Source organism: Schistocerca piceifrons, chromosome 2 (assembly GCF_021461385.2).
Source record: "Schistocerca piceifrons isolate TAMUIC-IGC-003096 chromosome 2, iqSchPice1.1, whole genome shotgun sequence".
Lineage (NCBI taxonomy): Eukaryota > Metazoa > Arthropoda > Insecta > Orthoptera > Acrididae > Schistocerca > Schistocerca piceifrons.
In genome coordinates this window covers 254984481-254998434 of record NC_060139.1, presented here as the reverse complement: position 1 = coordinate 254998434, position 13954 = coordinate 254984481, and the positions used below count along the sequence as shown (strand labels likewise).

At 55.0% G+C, this 13954-nt stretch overlaps 32 non-coding genes across 32 annotated transcripts; 7 read left to right on the top strand and 25 right to left on the bottom strand.

The window, feature by feature from the left end:
* The first annotated feature begins 38 nt into the window (after positions 1 to 38).
* On the top strand, positions 39 to 110 carry Trnag-ucc. The gene has a single exon. It is a non-coding gene; the product is annotated as a tRNA-Gly (tRNA).
* A 598-nt stretch (positions 111 to 708) lies between these two features.
* Positions 709 to 782, bottom strand: Trnai-aau. The gene has a single exon. It is a non-coding gene; the product is annotated as a tRNA-Ile (tRNA).
* A 198-nt stretch (positions 783 to 980) lies between these two features.
* On the bottom strand, positions 981 to 1052 carry Trnae-uuc. The gene has a single exon. It is a non-coding gene; the product is annotated as a tRNA-Glu (tRNA).
* A 305-nt stretch (positions 1053 to 1357) lies between these two features.
* Trnam-cau lies at positions 1358 to 1430 on the bottom strand. The gene has a single exon. It is a non-coding gene; the product is annotated as a tRNA-Met (tRNA).
* Positions 1431 to 1810: 380 nt separating this feature from the next.
* Positions 1811 to 1881, bottom strand: Trnag-gcc. The gene has a single exon. It is a non-coding gene; the product is annotated as a tRNA-Gly (tRNA).
* A 325-nt stretch (positions 1882 to 2206) lies between these two features.
* On the top strand, positions 2207 to 2278 carry Trnag-ucc. The gene has a single exon. It is a non-coding gene; the product is annotated as a tRNA-Gly (tRNA).
* Positions 2279 to 2866: 588 nt separating this feature from the next.
* On the bottom strand, positions 2867 to 2940 carry Trnai-aau. Its single transcript has one exon. It is a non-coding gene; the product is annotated as a tRNA-Ile (tRNA).
* A 198-nt stretch (positions 2941 to 3138) lies between these two features.
* Positions 3139 to 3210, bottom strand: Trnae-uuc. Its single transcript has one exon. It is a non-coding gene; the product is annotated as a tRNA-Glu (tRNA).
* Positions 3211 to 3515: 305 nt separating this feature from the next.
* On the bottom strand, positions 3516 to 3588 carry Trnam-cau. The gene has a single exon. It is a non-coding gene; the product is annotated as a tRNA-Met (tRNA).
* A 380-nt stretch (positions 3589 to 3968) lies between these two features.
* Trnag-gcc lies at positions 3969 to 4039 on the bottom strand. Its single transcript has one exon. It is a non-coding gene; the product is annotated as a tRNA-Gly (tRNA).
* Positions 4040 to 4364: 325 nt separating this feature from the next.
* Trnag-ucc lies at positions 4365 to 4436 on the top strand. The gene has a single exon. It is a non-coding gene; the product is annotated as a tRNA-Gly (tRNA).
* Positions 4437 to 5034: 598 nt separating this feature from the next.
* Trnai-aau lies at positions 5035 to 5108 on the bottom strand. The gene has a single exon. It is a non-coding gene; the product is annotated as a tRNA-Ile (tRNA).
* Positions 5109 to 5306: 198 nt separating this feature from the next.
* On the bottom strand, positions 5307 to 5378 carry Trnae-uuc. Its single transcript has one exon. It is a non-coding gene; the product is annotated as a tRNA-Glu (tRNA).
* A 305-nt stretch (positions 5379 to 5683) lies between these two features.
* Trnam-cau lies at positions 5684 to 5756 on the bottom strand. The gene has a single exon. It is a non-coding gene; the product is annotated as a tRNA-Met (tRNA).
* A 380-nt stretch (positions 5757 to 6136) lies between these two features.
* Positions 6137 to 6207, bottom strand: Trnag-gcc. The gene has a single exon. It is a non-coding gene; the product is annotated as a tRNA-Gly (tRNA).
* Positions 6208 to 6532: 325 nt separating this feature from the next.
* Trnag-ucc lies at positions 6533 to 6604 on the top strand. Its single transcript has one exon. It is a non-coding gene; the product is annotated as a tRNA-Gly (tRNA).
* A 588-nt stretch (positions 6605 to 7192) lies between these two features.
* Trnai-aau lies at positions 7193 to 7266 on the bottom strand. Its single transcript has one exon. It is a non-coding gene; the product is annotated as a tRNA-Ile (tRNA).
* A 198-nt stretch (positions 7267 to 7464) lies between these two features.
* On the bottom strand, positions 7465 to 7536 carry Trnae-uuc. The gene has a single exon. It is a non-coding gene; the product is annotated as a tRNA-Glu (tRNA).
* A 305-nt stretch (positions 7537 to 7841) lies between these two features.
* On the bottom strand, positions 7842 to 7914 carry Trnam-cau. The gene has a single exon. It is a non-coding gene; the product is annotated as a tRNA-Met (tRNA).
* A 380-nt stretch (positions 7915 to 8294) lies between these two features.
* Positions 8295 to 8365, bottom strand: Trnag-gcc. The gene has a single exon. It is a non-coding gene; the product is annotated as a tRNA-Gly (tRNA).
* A 325-nt stretch (positions 8366 to 8690) lies between these two features.
* On the top strand, positions 8691 to 8762 carry Trnag-ucc. Its single transcript has one exon. It is a non-coding gene; the product is annotated as a tRNA-Gly (tRNA).
* Positions 8763 to 9360: 598 nt separating this feature from the next.
* On the bottom strand, positions 9361 to 9434 carry Trnai-aau. The gene has a single exon. It is a non-coding gene; the product is annotated as a tRNA-Ile (tRNA).
* Positions 9435 to 9632: 198 nt separating this feature from the next.
* On the bottom strand, positions 9633 to 9704 carry Trnae-uuc. Its single transcript has one exon. It is a non-coding gene; the product is annotated as a tRNA-Glu (tRNA).
* A 305-nt stretch (positions 9705 to 10009) lies between these two features.
* Trnam-cau lies at positions 10010 to 10082 on the bottom strand. Its single transcript has one exon. It is a non-coding gene; the product is annotated as a tRNA-Met (tRNA).
* Positions 10083 to 10462: 380 nt separating this feature from the next.
* Positions 10463 to 10533, bottom strand: Trnag-gcc. The gene has a single exon. It is a non-coding gene; the product is annotated as a tRNA-Gly (tRNA).
* A 325-nt stretch (positions 10534 to 10858) lies between these two features.
* Trnag-ucc lies at positions 10859 to 10930 on the top strand. Its single transcript has one exon. It is a non-coding gene; the product is annotated as a tRNA-Gly (tRNA).
* A 598-nt stretch (positions 10931 to 11528) lies between these two features.
* Positions 11529 to 11602, bottom strand: Trnai-aau. The gene has a single exon. It is a non-coding gene; the product is annotated as a tRNA-Ile (tRNA).
* A 198-nt stretch (positions 11603 to 11800) lies between these two features.
* Trnae-uuc lies at positions 11801 to 11872 on the bottom strand. Its single transcript has one exon. It is a non-coding gene; the product is annotated as a tRNA-Glu (tRNA).
* A 305-nt stretch (positions 11873 to 12177) lies between these two features.
* Positions 12178 to 12250, bottom strand: Trnam-cau. The gene has a single exon. It is a non-coding gene; the product is annotated as a tRNA-Met (tRNA).
* Positions 12251 to 12630: 380 nt separating this feature from the next.
* On the bottom strand, positions 12631 to 12701 carry Trnag-gcc. Its single transcript has one exon. It is a non-coding gene; the product is annotated as a tRNA-Gly (tRNA).
* Positions 12702 to 13026: 325 nt separating this feature from the next.
* On the top strand, positions 13027 to 13098 carry Trnag-ucc. Its single transcript has one exon. It is a non-coding gene; the product is annotated as a tRNA-Gly (tRNA).
* A 598-nt stretch (positions 13099 to 13696) lies between these two features.
* Positions 13697 to 13770, bottom strand: Trnai-aau. The gene has a single exon. It is a non-coding gene; the product is annotated as a tRNA-Ile (tRNA).
* Between the last annotated feature and the right edge of the window lie 184 nt (positions 13771 to 13954).

The window sequence follows — 13954 nt, the reverse complement described above, 5'->3', positions numbered from 1 at the left end:
GGAAGCCGACACAGCGCGGAGGCGGGGCGCTCGCTTGTGCGGTGGTGGTGTAATGGTCAGCATAGTTGCCTTCCAAGCAGTTGATCCGGGTTCGATTCCCGGCCACCGCAGCAGGCTTTTAATTTCGCGTATGAGTACTTTTGCCACGCGCTCTTAAATTATTGTTTTTCCGGCCTCCTACTCGCTGCATACCAGCCCTTAGTGTGTCTCGACTTGTCTCGACTTTGCTCGGCTGACGCGAGAGCTGACGCTCTCAAATCGGCCTATATCAAAACGACAAGCACGAGAAACGACTGAGAGAGGTAAAGAGAGGTGAGGCTAGGCGATGGACACACAGCACGCCCCCTTCATTTCACGGTGGCGTCTCCCTGACCGAATCGGGCTGCAGCTCCGAAAACTAAGGAGAAACAAAAATAGGAAGTAAAACTGCCAATAGTACCCTGTGTTCCCATGCGCTCACCCGCCCAAGTACTGACAGGGGCCAAAGTGGTTGCGCATCGGCAATCGGACATTTTCTTTCATTTTCTCTTTATCGGTTGAGAACCAGTGTATTCAAGATATTATGGCCATTGCCGAGTGAATGATGTAGCGCTTCCCGACGAGTCGGGTTCGGATCCTCTGTCAACTTCCACGCAGGGTGATGATCTTTTGGTCATCACACTCGCCAGCTGAAATCGGCGCTGCCTTTTCGTAGTAGTAAAAGAGTAGTGGCCCGTGGGGGGATCGAACCCACGACCTTCGCGTTATTAGCACGACGCTCTAACCAACTGAGCTAACGGGCCCCAGCAGATGCAGTTGCTCAGCCCTACGCTGGAAACTGGTGGCATGAAGCCGTACACCATTTCTATGGTCGTCGTGCGTCTGCTTCCCTAGTCTATATTCTGCTGACGGTCACGAAACAGTAGCTATATTGCGAGCAGGACGGGAAACGGCCGCTCGGACAGCTCAAACTTGTCACGACTCGTGTGGAAAAAATTCCGTTCCGGTACCGGGAATCGAACCCGGGCCTCCTGGGTGAAAGCCAGGTATCCTAGCCACTAGACCACACCGGATGCGGCCGTTTCGTTCGACCGTTCGTACGGTCGCTTGTCGCATTTCGTGTCGAGTGCCGCGTCGGCGCCCTTCTCTCTTTGCGAGCATCTTTGCACAGACTGACTGGCAAGGCGCGCACCTCAAACGCCGCAGAGCAATGCTTTTGGCTTCATGCTCTGCTGGGAGAAGAGGAAAAGGGAAGCTGTAAGTAGCAATAACAGGAGGTAAACATTTTCCCGCTGAAGCGTTGAAAAGTTGTGGATAACAAACAAGAACTACGTTGGCGCCCTAGCAACAGCGCCACCATCAGTCACAGAAAATTAAATGCCCCGGGTGAGGATCGAACTCACGACCTTAAGATTATGAGACTTACGCGCTGCCTACTGCGCTACCGAGGCACGGGTGCACCACTGGTCCTGGAAACTGGGTAAATACCGTACCCAATATTAGACGTAGAGACACTGTACTTCCTGGGTAACGTGTTCTGTTGCTACACGCGCACTGCCGGCCCAGTTGATTGCGGTGTTGCTGCAGCTGTTGCAACGATAGGCAGCACTCCTTGTCGTTAAAGCTCAGTGCCTCGGAGGCACCTGGACACAGCAACTTGTGAGGCCAAGCCGACGCTAGTCTGCAGAACATCATGCGAGCGTCCTAGTGGGGACCGGCGAGTGCTGCGTTCTCGGTTCTTCTCAAGGGAATCCAGCTATATATTCTTGCGGATCGTGCATCTCAAGCGCGCAAGCCACACGGCAGCATTATCGCGGGAAAAGCAAAATGATGCATCGGCCGGGAATCGAACCCGGGCCGCCCGCGTGGCAGGCGAGCATTCTACCACTGAACCACCGATGCTGGGGCCAGCGGCAACTTCACGCTGCTTCCCGAGCAGATGTCTCAAGGGAAAGTGGGACTGCCGTCAAGCGCCGTAGCATTCTGTGGAGAAGATGCTGCAGACGCTGAATCCTGCACTGCACTGCTTAAAAATGCCGCCAGAACGCGGTCCTCGCCGGCGCCGACTCTTGCCAAAGGATGCGAAATGTGCGCGGATACGCTGTCCGAATGCGTCTGGATGTGCTCCCCTAGCCTACCTCGAAATGCGCCTGCCAGGTACGATCACCTTCGGCCGCTGCCGACAGGCGGGAAGCCGACACAGCGCGGAGGCGGGGCGCTCGCTTGTGCGGTGGTGGTGTAATGGTCAGCATAGTTGCCTTCCAAGCAGTTGATCCGGGTTCGATTCCCGGCCACCGCAGCAGGCTTTTAATTTCGCGTATGAGTACTTTTGCCACGCGCTCTTAAATTATTGTTTTTCCGGCCTCCTACTCGCTGCATACCAGCCCTTAGTGTGTCTCGACTTTGCTCGGCTGACGCGAGAGCTGACGCTCTCAAATCGGCCTATATCAAAACGACAAGCACGAGAAACGACTGAGAGAGGTAAAGAGAGGTGAGGCTAGGCGATGGACACACAGCACGCCCCCTTCATTTCACGGTGGCGTCTCCCTGACCGAATCGGGCTGCAGCTCCGAAAACTAAGGAGAAACAAAAATAGGAAGTAAAACTGCCAATAGTACCCTGTGTTCCCATGCGCTCACCCGCCCAAGTACTGACAGGGGCCAAAGTGGTTGCGCATCGGCAATCGGACATTTTCTTTCATTTTCTCTTTATCGGTTGAGAACCAGTGTATTCAAGATATTATGGCCATTGCCGAGTGAATGATGTAGCGCTTCCCGACGAGTCGGGTTCGGATCCTCTGTCAACTTCCACGCAGGGTGATGATCTTTTGGTCATCACACTCGCCAGCTGAAATCGGCGCTGCCTTTTCGTAGTAGTAAAAGAGTAGTGGCCCGTGGGGGGATCGAACCCACGACCTTCGCGTTATTAGCACGACGCTCTAACCAACTGAGCTAACGGGCCCCAGCAGATGCAGTTGCTCAGCCCTACGCTGGAAACTGGTGGCATGAAGCCGTACACCATTTCTATGGTCGTCGTGCGTCTGCTTCCCTAGTCTATATTCTGCTGACGGTCACGAAACAGTAGCTATATTGCGAGCAGGACGGGAAACGGCCGCTCGGACAGCTCAAACTTGTCACGACTCGTGTGGAAAAAATTCCGTTCCGGTACCGGGAATCGAACCCGGGCCTCCTGGGTGAAAGCCAGGTATCCTAGCCACTAGACCACACCGGATGCGGCCGTTTCGTTCGACCGTTCGTACGGTCGCTTGTCGCATTTCGTGTCGAGTGCCGCGTCGGCGCCCTTCTCTCTTTGCGAGCATCTTTGCACAGACTGACTGGCAAGGCGCGCACCTCAAACGCCGCAGAGCAATGCTTTTGGCTTCATGCTCTGCTGGGAGAAGAGGAAAAGGGAAGCTGTAAGTAGCAATAACAGGAGGTAAACATTTTCCCGCTGAAGCGTTGAAAAGTTGTGGATAACAAACAAGAACTACGTTGGCGCCCTAGCAACAGCGCCACCATCAGTCACAGAAAATTAAATGCCCCGGGTGAGGATCGAACTCACGACCTTAAGATTATGAGACTTACGCGCTGCCTACTGCGCTACCGAGGCACGGGTGCACCACTGGTCCTGGAAACTGGGTAAATACCGTACCCAATATTAGACGTAGAGACACTGTACTTCCTGGGTAACGTGTTCTGTTGCTACACGCGCACTGCCGGCCCAGTTGATTGCGGTGTTGCTGCAGCTGTTGCAACGATAGGCAGCACTCCTTGTCGTTAAAGCTCAGTGCCTCGGAGGCACCTGGACACAGCAACTTGTGAGGCCAAGCCGACGCTAGTCTGCAGAACATCATGCGAGCGTCCTAGTGGGGACCGGCGAGTGCTGCGTTCTCGGTTCTTCTCAAGGGAATCCAGCTATATATTCTTGCGGATCGTGCATCTCAAGCGCGCAAGCCACACGGCAGCATTATCGCGGGAAAAGCAAAATGATGCATCGGCCGGGAATCGAACCCGGGCCGCCCGCGTGGCAGGCGAGCATTCTACCACTGAACCACCGATGCTGGGGCCAGCGGCAACTTCACGCTGCTTCCCGAGCAGATGTCTCAAGGGAAAGTGGGACTGCCGTCAAGCGCCGTAGCATTCTGTGGAGAAGATGCTGCAGACGCTGAATCCTGCACTGCACTGCTTAAAAATGCCGCCAGAACGCGGTCCTCGCCGGCGCCGACTCTTGCCAAAGGATGCGAAATGTGCGCGGATACGCTGTCCGAATGCGTCTGGATGTGCTCCCCTAGCCTACCTCGAAATGCGCCTGCCAGGTACGATCACCTTCGGCCGCTGCCGACAGGCGGGAAGCCGACACAGCGCGGAGGCGGGGCGCTCGCTTGTGCGGTGGTGGTGTAATGGTCAGCATAGTTGCCTTCCAAGCAGTTGATCCGGGTTCGATTCCCGGCCACCGCAGCAGGCTTTTAATTTCGCGTATGAGTACTTTTGCCACGCGCTCTTAAATTATTGTTTTTCCGGCCTCCTACTCGCTGCATACCAGCCCTTAGTGTGTCTCGACTTGTCTCGACTTTGCTCGGCTGACGCGAGAGCTGACGCTCTCAAATCGGCCTATATCAAAACGACAAGCACGAGAAACGACTGAGAGAGGTAAAGAGAGGTGAGGCTAGGCGATGGACACACAGCACGCCCCCTTCATTTCACGGTGGCGTCTCCCTGACCGAATCGGGCTGCAGCTCCGAAAACTAAGGAGAAACAAAAATAGGAAGTAAAACTGCCAATAGTACCCTGTGTTCCCATGCGCTCACCCGCCCAAGTACTGACAGGGGCCAAAGTGGTTGCGCATCGGCAATCGGACATTTTCTTTCATTTTCTCTTTATCGGTTGAGAACCAGTGTATTCAAGATATTATGGCCATTGCCGAGTGAATGATGTAGCGCTTCCCGACGAGTCGGGTTCGGATCCTCTGTCAACTTCCACGCAGGGTGATGATCTTTTGGTCATCACACTCGCCAGCTGAAATCGGCGCTGCCTTTTCGTAGTAGTAAAAGAGTAGTGGCCCGTGGGGGGATCGAACCCACGACCTTCGCGTTATTAGCACGACGCTCTAACCAACTGAGCTAACGGGCCCCAGCAGATGCAGTTGCTCAGCCCTACGCTGGAAACTGGTGGCATGAAGCCGTACACCATTTCTATGGTCGTCGTGCGTCTGCTTCCCTAGTCTATATTCTGCTGACGGTCACGAAACAGTAGCTATATTGCGAGCAGGACGGGAAACGGCCGCTCGGACAGCTCAAACTTGTCACGACTCGTGTGGAAAAAATTCCGTTCCGGTACCGGGAATCGAACCCGGGCCTCCTGGGTGAAAGCCAGGTATCCTAGCCACTAGACCACACCGGATGCGGCCGTTTCGTTCGACCGTTCGTACGGTCGCTTGTCGCATTTCGTGTCGAGTGCCGCGTCGGCGCCCTTCTCTCTTTGCGAGCATCTTTGCACAGACTGACTGGCAAGGCGCGCACCTCAAACGCCGCAGAGCAATGCTTTTGGCTTCATGCTCTGCTGGGAGAAGAGGAAAAGGGAAGCTGTAAGTAGCAATAACAGGAGGTAAACATTTTCCCGCTGAAGCGTTGAAAAGTTGTGGATAACAAACAAGAACTACGTTGGCGCCCTAGCAACAGCGCCACCATCAGTCACAGAAAATTAAATGCCCCGGGTGAGGATCGAACTCACGACCTTAAGATTATGAGACTTACGCGCTGCCTACTGCGCTACCGAGGCACGGGTGCACCACTGGTCCTGGAAACTGGGTAAATACCGTACCCAATATTAGACGTAGAGACACTGTACTTCCTGGGTAACGTGTTCTGTTGCTACACGCGCACTGCCGGCCCAGTTGATTGCGGTGTTGCTGCAGCTGTTGCAACGATAGGCAGCACTCCTTGTCGTTAAAGCTCAGTGCCTCGGAGGCACCTGGACACAGCAACTTGTGAGGCCAAGCCGACGCTAGTCTGCAGAACATCATGCGAGCGTCCTAGTGGGGACCGGCGAGTGCTGCGTTCTCGGTTCTTCTCAAGGGAATCCAGCTATATATTCTTGCGGATCGTGCATCTCAAGCGCGCAAGCCACACGGCAGCATTATCGCGGGAAAAGCAAAATGATGCATCGGCCGGGAATCGAACCCGGGCCGCCCGCGTGGCAGGCGAGCATTCTACCACTGAACCACCGATGCTGGGGCCAGCGGCAACTTCACGCTGCTTCCCGAGCAGATGTCTCAAGGGAAAGTGGGACTGCCGTCAAGCGCCGTAGCATTCTGTGGAGAAGATGCTGCAGACGCTGAATCCTGCACTGCACTGCTTAAAAATGCCGCCAGAACGCGGTCCTCGCCGGCGCCGACTCTTGCCAAAGGATGCGAAATGTGCGCGGATACGCTGTCCGAATGCGTCTGGATGTGCTCCCCTAGCCTACCTCGAAATGCGCCTGCCAGGTACGATCACCTTCGGCCGCTGCCGACAGGCGGGAAGCCGACACAGCGCGGAGGCGGGGCGCTCGCTTGTGCGGTGGTGGTGTAATGGTCAGCATAGTTGCCTTCCAAGCAGTTGATCCGGGTTCGATTCCCGGCCACCGCAGCAGGCTTTTAATTTCGCGTATGAGTACTTTTGCCACGCGCTCTTAAATTATTGTTTTTCCGGCCTCCTACTCGCTGCATACCAGCCCTTAGTGTGTCTCGACTTTGCTCGGCTGACGCGAGAGCTGACGCTCTCAAATCGGCCTATATCAAAACGACAAGCACGAGAAACGACTGAGAGAGGTAAAGAGAGGTGAGGCTAGGCGATGGACACACAGCACGCCCCCTTCATTTCACGGTGGCGTCTCCCTGACCGAATCGGGCTGCAGCTCCGAAAACTAAGGAGAAACAAAAATAGGAAGTAAAACTGCCAATAGTACCCTGTGTTCCCATGCGCTCACCCGCCCAAGTACTGACAGGGGCCAAAGTGGTTGCGCATCGGCAATCGGACATTTTCTTTCATTTTCTCTTTATCGGTTGAGAACCAGTGTATTCAAGATATTATGGCCATTGCCGAGTGAATGATGTAGCGCTTCCCGACGAGTCGGGTTCGGATCCTCTGTCAACTTCCACGCAGGGTGATGATCTTTTGGTCATCACACTCGCCAGCTGAAATCGGCGCTGCCTTTTCGTAGTAGTAAAAGAGTAGTGGCCCGTGGGGGGATCGAACCCACGACCTTCGCGTTATTAGCACGACGCTCTAACCAACTGAGCTAACGGGCCCCAGCAGATGCAGTTGCTCAGCCCTACGCTGGAAACTGGTGGCATGAAGCCGTACACCATTTCTATGGTCGTCGTGCGTCTGCTTCCCTAGTCTATATTCTGCTGACGGTCACGAAACAGTAGCTATATTGCGAGCAGGACGGGAAACGGCCGCTCGGACAGCTCAAACTTGTCACGACTCGTGTGGAAAAAATTCCGTTCCGGTACCGGGAATCGAACCCGGGCCTCCTGGGTGAAAGCCAGGTATCCTAGCCACTAGACCACACCGGATGCGGCCGTTTCGTTCGACCGTTCGTACGGTCGCTTGTCGCATTTCGTGTCGAGTGCCGCGTCGGCGCCCTTCTCTCTTTGCGAGCATCTTTGCACAGACTGACTGGCAAGGCGCGCACCTCAAACGCCGCAGAGCAATGCTTTTGGCTTCATGCTCTGCTGGGAGAAGAGGAAAAGGGAAGCTGTAAGTAGCAATAACAGGAGGTAAACATTTTCCCGCTGAAGCGTTGAAAAGTTGTGGATAACAAACAAGAACTACGTTGGCGCCCTAGCAACAGCGCCACCATCAGTCACAGAAAATTAAATGCCCCGGGTGAGGATCGAACTCACGACCTTAAGATTATGAGACTTACGCGCTGCCTACTGCGCTACCGAGGCACGGGTGCACCACTGGTCCTGGAAACTGGGTAAATACCGTACCCAATATTAGACGTAGAGACACTGTACTTCCTGGGTAACGTGTTCTGTTGCTACACGCGCACTGCCGGCCCAGTTGATTGCGGTGTTGCTGCAGCTGTTGCAACGATAGGCAGCACTCCTTGTCGTTAAAGCTCAGTGCCTCGGAGGCACCTGGACACAGCAACTTGTGAGGCCAAGCCGACGCTAGTCTGCAGAACATCATGCGAGCGTCCTAGTGGGGACCGGCGAGTGCTGCGTTCTCGGTTCTTCTCAAGGGAATCCAGCTATATATTCTTGCGGATCGTGCATCTCAAGCGCGCAAGCCACACGGCAGCATTATCGCGGGAAAAGCAAAATGATGCATCGGCCGGGAATCGAACCCGGGCCGCCCGCGTGGCAGGCGAGCATTCTACCACTGAACCACCGATGCTGGGGCCAGCGGCAACTTCACGCTGCTTCCCGAGCAGATGTCTCAAGGGAAAGTGGGACTGCCGTCAAGCGCCGTAGCATTCTGTGGAGAAGATGCTGCAGACGCTGAATCCTGCACTGCACTGCTTAAAAATGCCGCCAGAACGCGGTCCTCGCCGGCGCCGACTCTTGCCAAAGGATGCGAAATGTGCGCGGATACGCTGTCCGAATGCGTCTGGATGTGCTCCCCTAGCCTACCTCGAAATGCGCCTGCCAGGTACGATCACCTTCGGCCGCTGCCGACAGGCGGGAAGCCGACACAGCGCGGAGGCGGGGCGCTCGCTTGTGCGGTGGTGGTGTAATGGTCAGCATAGTTGCCTTCCAAGCAGTTGATCCGGGTTCGATTCCCGGCCACCGCAGCAGGCTTTTAATTTCGCGTATGAGTACTTTTGCCACGCGCTCTTAAATTATTGTTTTTCCGGCCTCCTACTCGCTGCATACCAGCCCTTAGTGTGTCTCGACTTGTCTCGACTTTGCTCGGCTGACGCGAGAGCTGACGCTCTCAAATCGGCCTATATCAAAACGACAAGCACGAGAAACGACTGAGAGAGGTAAAGAGAGGTGAGGCTAGGCGATGGACACACAGCACGCCCCCTTCATTTCACGGTGGCGTCTCCCTGACCGAATCGGGCTGCAGCTCCGAAAACTAAGGAGAAACAAAAATAGGAAGTAAAACTGCCAATAGTACCCTGTGTTCCCATGCGCTCACCCGCCCAAGTACTGACAGGGGCCAAAGTGGTTGCGCATCGGCAATCGGACATTTTCTTTCATTTTCTCTTTATCGGTTGAGAACCAGTGTATTCAAGATATTATGGCCATTGCCGAGTGAATGATGTAGCGCTTCCCGACGAGTCGGGTTCGGATCCTCTGTCAACTTCCACGCAGGGTGATGATCTTTTGGTCATCACACTCGCCAGCTGAAATCGGCGCTGCCTTTTCGTAGTAGTAAAAGAGTAGTGGCCCGTGGGGGGATCGAACCCACGACCTTCGCGTTATTAGCACGACGCTCTAACCAACTGAGCTAACGGGCCCCAGCAGATGCAGTTGCTCAGCCCTACGCTGGAAACTGGTGGCATGAAGCCGTACACCATTTCTATGGTCGTCGTGCGTCTGCTTCCCTAGTCTATATTCTGCTGACGGTCACGAAACAGTAGCTATATTGCGAGCAGGACGGGAAACGGCCGCTCGGACAGCTCAAACTTGTCACGACTCGTGTGGAAAAAATTCCGTTCCGGTACCGGGAATCGAACCCGGGCCTCCTGGGTGAAAGCCAGGTATCCTAGCCACTAGACCACACCGGATGCGGCCGTTTCGTTCGACCGTTCGTACGGTCGCTTGTCGCATTTCGTGTCGAGTGCCGCGTCGGCGCCCTTCTCTCTTTGCGAGCATCTTTGCACAGACTGACTGGCAAGGCGCGCACCTCAAACGCCGCAGAGCAATGCTTTTGGCTTCATGCTCTGCTGGGAGAAGAGGAAAAGGGAAGCTGTAAGTAGCAATAACAGGAGGTAAACATTTTCCCGCTGAAGCGTTGAAAAGTTGTGGATAACAAACAAGAACTACGTTGGCGCCCTAGCAACAGCGCCACCATCAGTCACAGAAAATTAAATGCCCCGGGTGAGGATCGAACTCACGACCTTAAGATTATGAGACTTACGCGCTGCCTACTGCGCTACCGAGGCACGGGTGCACCACTGGTCCTGGAAACTGGGTAAATACCGTACCCAATATTAGACGTAGAGACACTGTACTTCCTGGGTAACGTGTTCTGTTGCTACACGCGCACTGCCGGCCCAGTTGATTGCGGTGTTGCTGCAGCTGTTGCAACGATAGGCAGCACTCCTTGTCGTTAAAGCTCAGTGCCTCGGAGGCACCTGGACACAGCAACTTGTGAGGCCAAGCCGACGCTAGTCTGCAGAACATCATGCGAGCGTCCTAGTGGGGACCGGCGAGTGCTGCGTTCTCGGTTCTTCTCAAGGGAATCCAGCTATATATTCTTGCGGATCGTGCATCTCAAGCGCGCAAGCCACACGGCAGCATTATCGCGGGAAAAGCAAAATGATGCATCGGCCGGGAATCGAACCCGGGCCGCCCGCGTGGCAGGCGAGCATTCTACCACTGAACCACCGATGCTGGGGCCAGCGGCAACTTCACGCTGCTTCCCGAGCAGATGTCTCAAGGGAAAGTGGGACTGCCGTCAAGCGCCGTAGCATTCTGTGGAGAAGATGCTGCAGACGCTGAATCCTGCACTGCACTGCTTAAAAATGCCGCCAGAACGCGGTCCTCGCCGGCGCCGACTCTTGCCAAAGGATGCGAAATGTGCGCGGATACGCTGTCCGAATGCGTCTGGATGTGCTCCCCTAGCCTACCTCGAAATGCGCCTGCCAGGTACGATCACCTTCGGCCGCTGCCGACAGGCGGGAAGCCGACACAGCGCGGAGGCGGGGCGCTCGCTTGTGCGGTGGTGGTGTAATGGTCAGCATAGTTGCCTTCCAAGCAGTTGATCCGGGTTCGATTCCCGGCCACCGCAGCAGGCTTTTAATTTCGCGTATGAGTACTTTTGCCACGCGCTCTTAAATTATTGTTTTTCCGGCCTCCTACTCGCTGCATACCAGCCCTTAGTGTGTCTCGACTTGTCTCGACTTTGCTCGGCTGACGCGAGAGCTGACGCTCTCAAATCGGCCTATATCAAAACGACAAGCACGAGAAACGACTGAGAGAGGTAAAGAGAGGTGAGGCTAGGCGATGGACACACAGCACGCCCCCTTCATTTCACGGTGGCGTCTCCCTGACCGAATCGGGCTGCAGCTCCGAAAACTAAGGAGAAACAAAAATAGGAAGTAAAACTGCCAATAGTACCCTGTGTTCCCATGCGCTCACCCGCCCAAGTACTGACAGGGGCCAAAGTGGTTGCGCATCGGCAATCGGACATTTTCTTTCATTTTCTCTTTATCGGTTGAGAACCAGTGTATTCAAGATATTATGGCCATTGCCGAGTGAATGATGTAGCGCTTCCCGACGAGTCGGGTTCGGATCCTCTGTCAACTTCCACGCAGGGTGATGATCTTTTGGTCATCACACTCGCCAGCTGAAATCGGCGCTGCCTTTTCGTAGTAGTAAAAGAGTAGTGGCCCGTGGGGGGATCGAACCCACGACCTTCGCGTTATTAGCACGACGCTCTAACCAACTGAGCTAACGGGCCCCAGCAGATGCAGTTGCTCAGCCCTACGCTGGAAACTGGTGGCATGAAGCCGTACACCATTTCTATGGTCGTCGTGCGTCTGCTTCCCTAGTCTATATTCTGCTGACGGTCACGAAACAGTAGCTATATTGCGAGCAGGACGGGAAACGGCCGCTCGGACAGCTCAAACTTGTCACGACTCGTGTGGAAAAAATTCCGTTCCGGTACCGGGAATCGAACCCGGGCCTCCTGGGTGAAAGCCAGGTATCCTAGCCACTAGACCACACCGGATGCGGCCGTTTCGTTCGACCGTTCGTACGGTCGCTTGTCGCATTTCGTGTCGAGTGCCGCGTCGGCGCCCTTCTCTCTTTGCGAGCATCTTTGCACAGACTGACTGGCAAGGCGCGCACCTCAAACGCCGCAGAGCAATGCTTTTGGCTTCATGCTCTGCTGGGAGAAGAGGAAAAGGGAAGCTGTAAGTAGCAATAACAGGAGGTAAACATTTTCCCGCTGAAGCGTTGAAAAGTTGTGGATAACAAACAAGAACTACGTTGGCGCCCTAGCAACAGCGCCACCATCAGTCACAGAAAATTAAATGCCCCGGGTGAGGATCGAACTCACGACCTTAAGATTATGAGACTTACGCGCTGCCTACTGCGCTACCGAGGCACGGGTGCACCACTGGTCCTGGAAACTGGGTAAATACCGTACCCAATATTAGACGTAGAGACACTGTACTTCCTGGGTAACGTGTTCTGTTGCTACACGCGCACTGCCGGCCCAGTTGATTGCGGTGTTGCTGCAGCTGTTGCAACGATAGGCAGCACTCCTTGTCGTTAAAGCTCAGTGCCTCGGAGGCACCTGGACACAGCAACTTGTGAGGCCAAGCCGACGCTAGTCTGCAGAACATCATGCGAGTGTCCTAGTGGGGACCGGCGAGTGCTGCGTTCTCGGTTCTTCTCAAGGGAATCCAGCTATATATTCTTGCGGATCGTGCATCTCAAGCGCGCAAGCCACACGGCAGCATTATCGCGGGAAAAGCAAAATGATGCATCGGCCGGGAATCGAACCCGGGCCGCCCGCGTGGCAGGCGAGCATTCTACCACTGAACCACCGATGCTGGGGCCAGCGGCAACTTCACGCTGCTTCCCGAGCAGATGTCTCAAGGGAAAGTGGGACTGCCGTCAAGCGCCGTAGCATTCTGTGGAGAAGATGCTGCAGACGCTGAATCCTGCACTGCACTGCTTAAAAATGCCGCCAGAACGCGGTCCTCGCCGGCGCCGACTCTTGCCAAAGGATGCGAAATGTGCGCGGATACGCTGTCCGAATGCGTCTGGATGTGCTCCCCTAGCCTACCTCGAAATGCGCCTGCCAGGTACGATCACCTTCGGCCGCTGCCGACAGGCGGGAAGCCGACACAGCGCGGAGGCGGGGCGCTCGCTTGTGCGGTGGTGGTGTAATGGTCAGCATAGTTGCCTTCCAAGCAGTTGATCCGGGTTCGATTCCCGGCCACCGCAGCAGGCTTTTAATTTCGCGTATGAGTACTTTTGCCACGCGCTCTTAAATTATTGTTTTTCCGGCCTCCTACTCGCTGCATACCAGCCCTTAGTGTGTCTCGACTTGTCTCGACTTTGCTCGGCTGACGCGAGAGCTGACGCTCTCAAATCGGCCTATATCAAAACGACAAGCACGAGAAACGACTGAGAGAGGTAAAGAGAGGTGAGGCTAGGCGATGGACACACAGCACGCCCCCTTCATTTCACGGTGGCGTCTCCCTGACCGAATCGGGCTGCAGCTCCGAAAACTAAGGAGAAACAAAAATAGGAAGTAAAACTGCCAATAGTACCCTGTGTTCCCATGCGCTCACCCGCCCAAGTACTGACAGGGGCCAAAGTGGTTGCGCATCGGCAATCGGACATTTTCTTTCATTTTCTCTTTATCGGTTGAGAACCAGTGTATTCAAGATATTATGGCCATTGCCGAGTGAATGATGTAGCGCTTCCCGACGAGTCGGGTTCGGATCCTCTGTCAACTTCCACGCAGGGTGATGATCTTTTGGTCATCACACTCGCCAGCTGAAATCGGCGCTGCCTTTTCGTAGTAGTAAAAGAGTAGTGGCCCGTGGGGGGATCGAACCCACGACCTTCGCGTTATTAGCACGACGCTCTAACCAACTGAGCTAACGGGCCCCAGCAGATGCAGTTGCTCAGCCCTACGCTGGAAACTGGTGGCATGAAGCCGTACACCATTTCTATGGTCGTCGTGCGTCTGCTTCCCTAGTCTATATTCTGCTGACGGTCACGAAACAGTAGCTATATTGCGAGCAGGACGGGAAACGGCCGCTCGGACAGCTCAAACTTGTCACGACTCGTG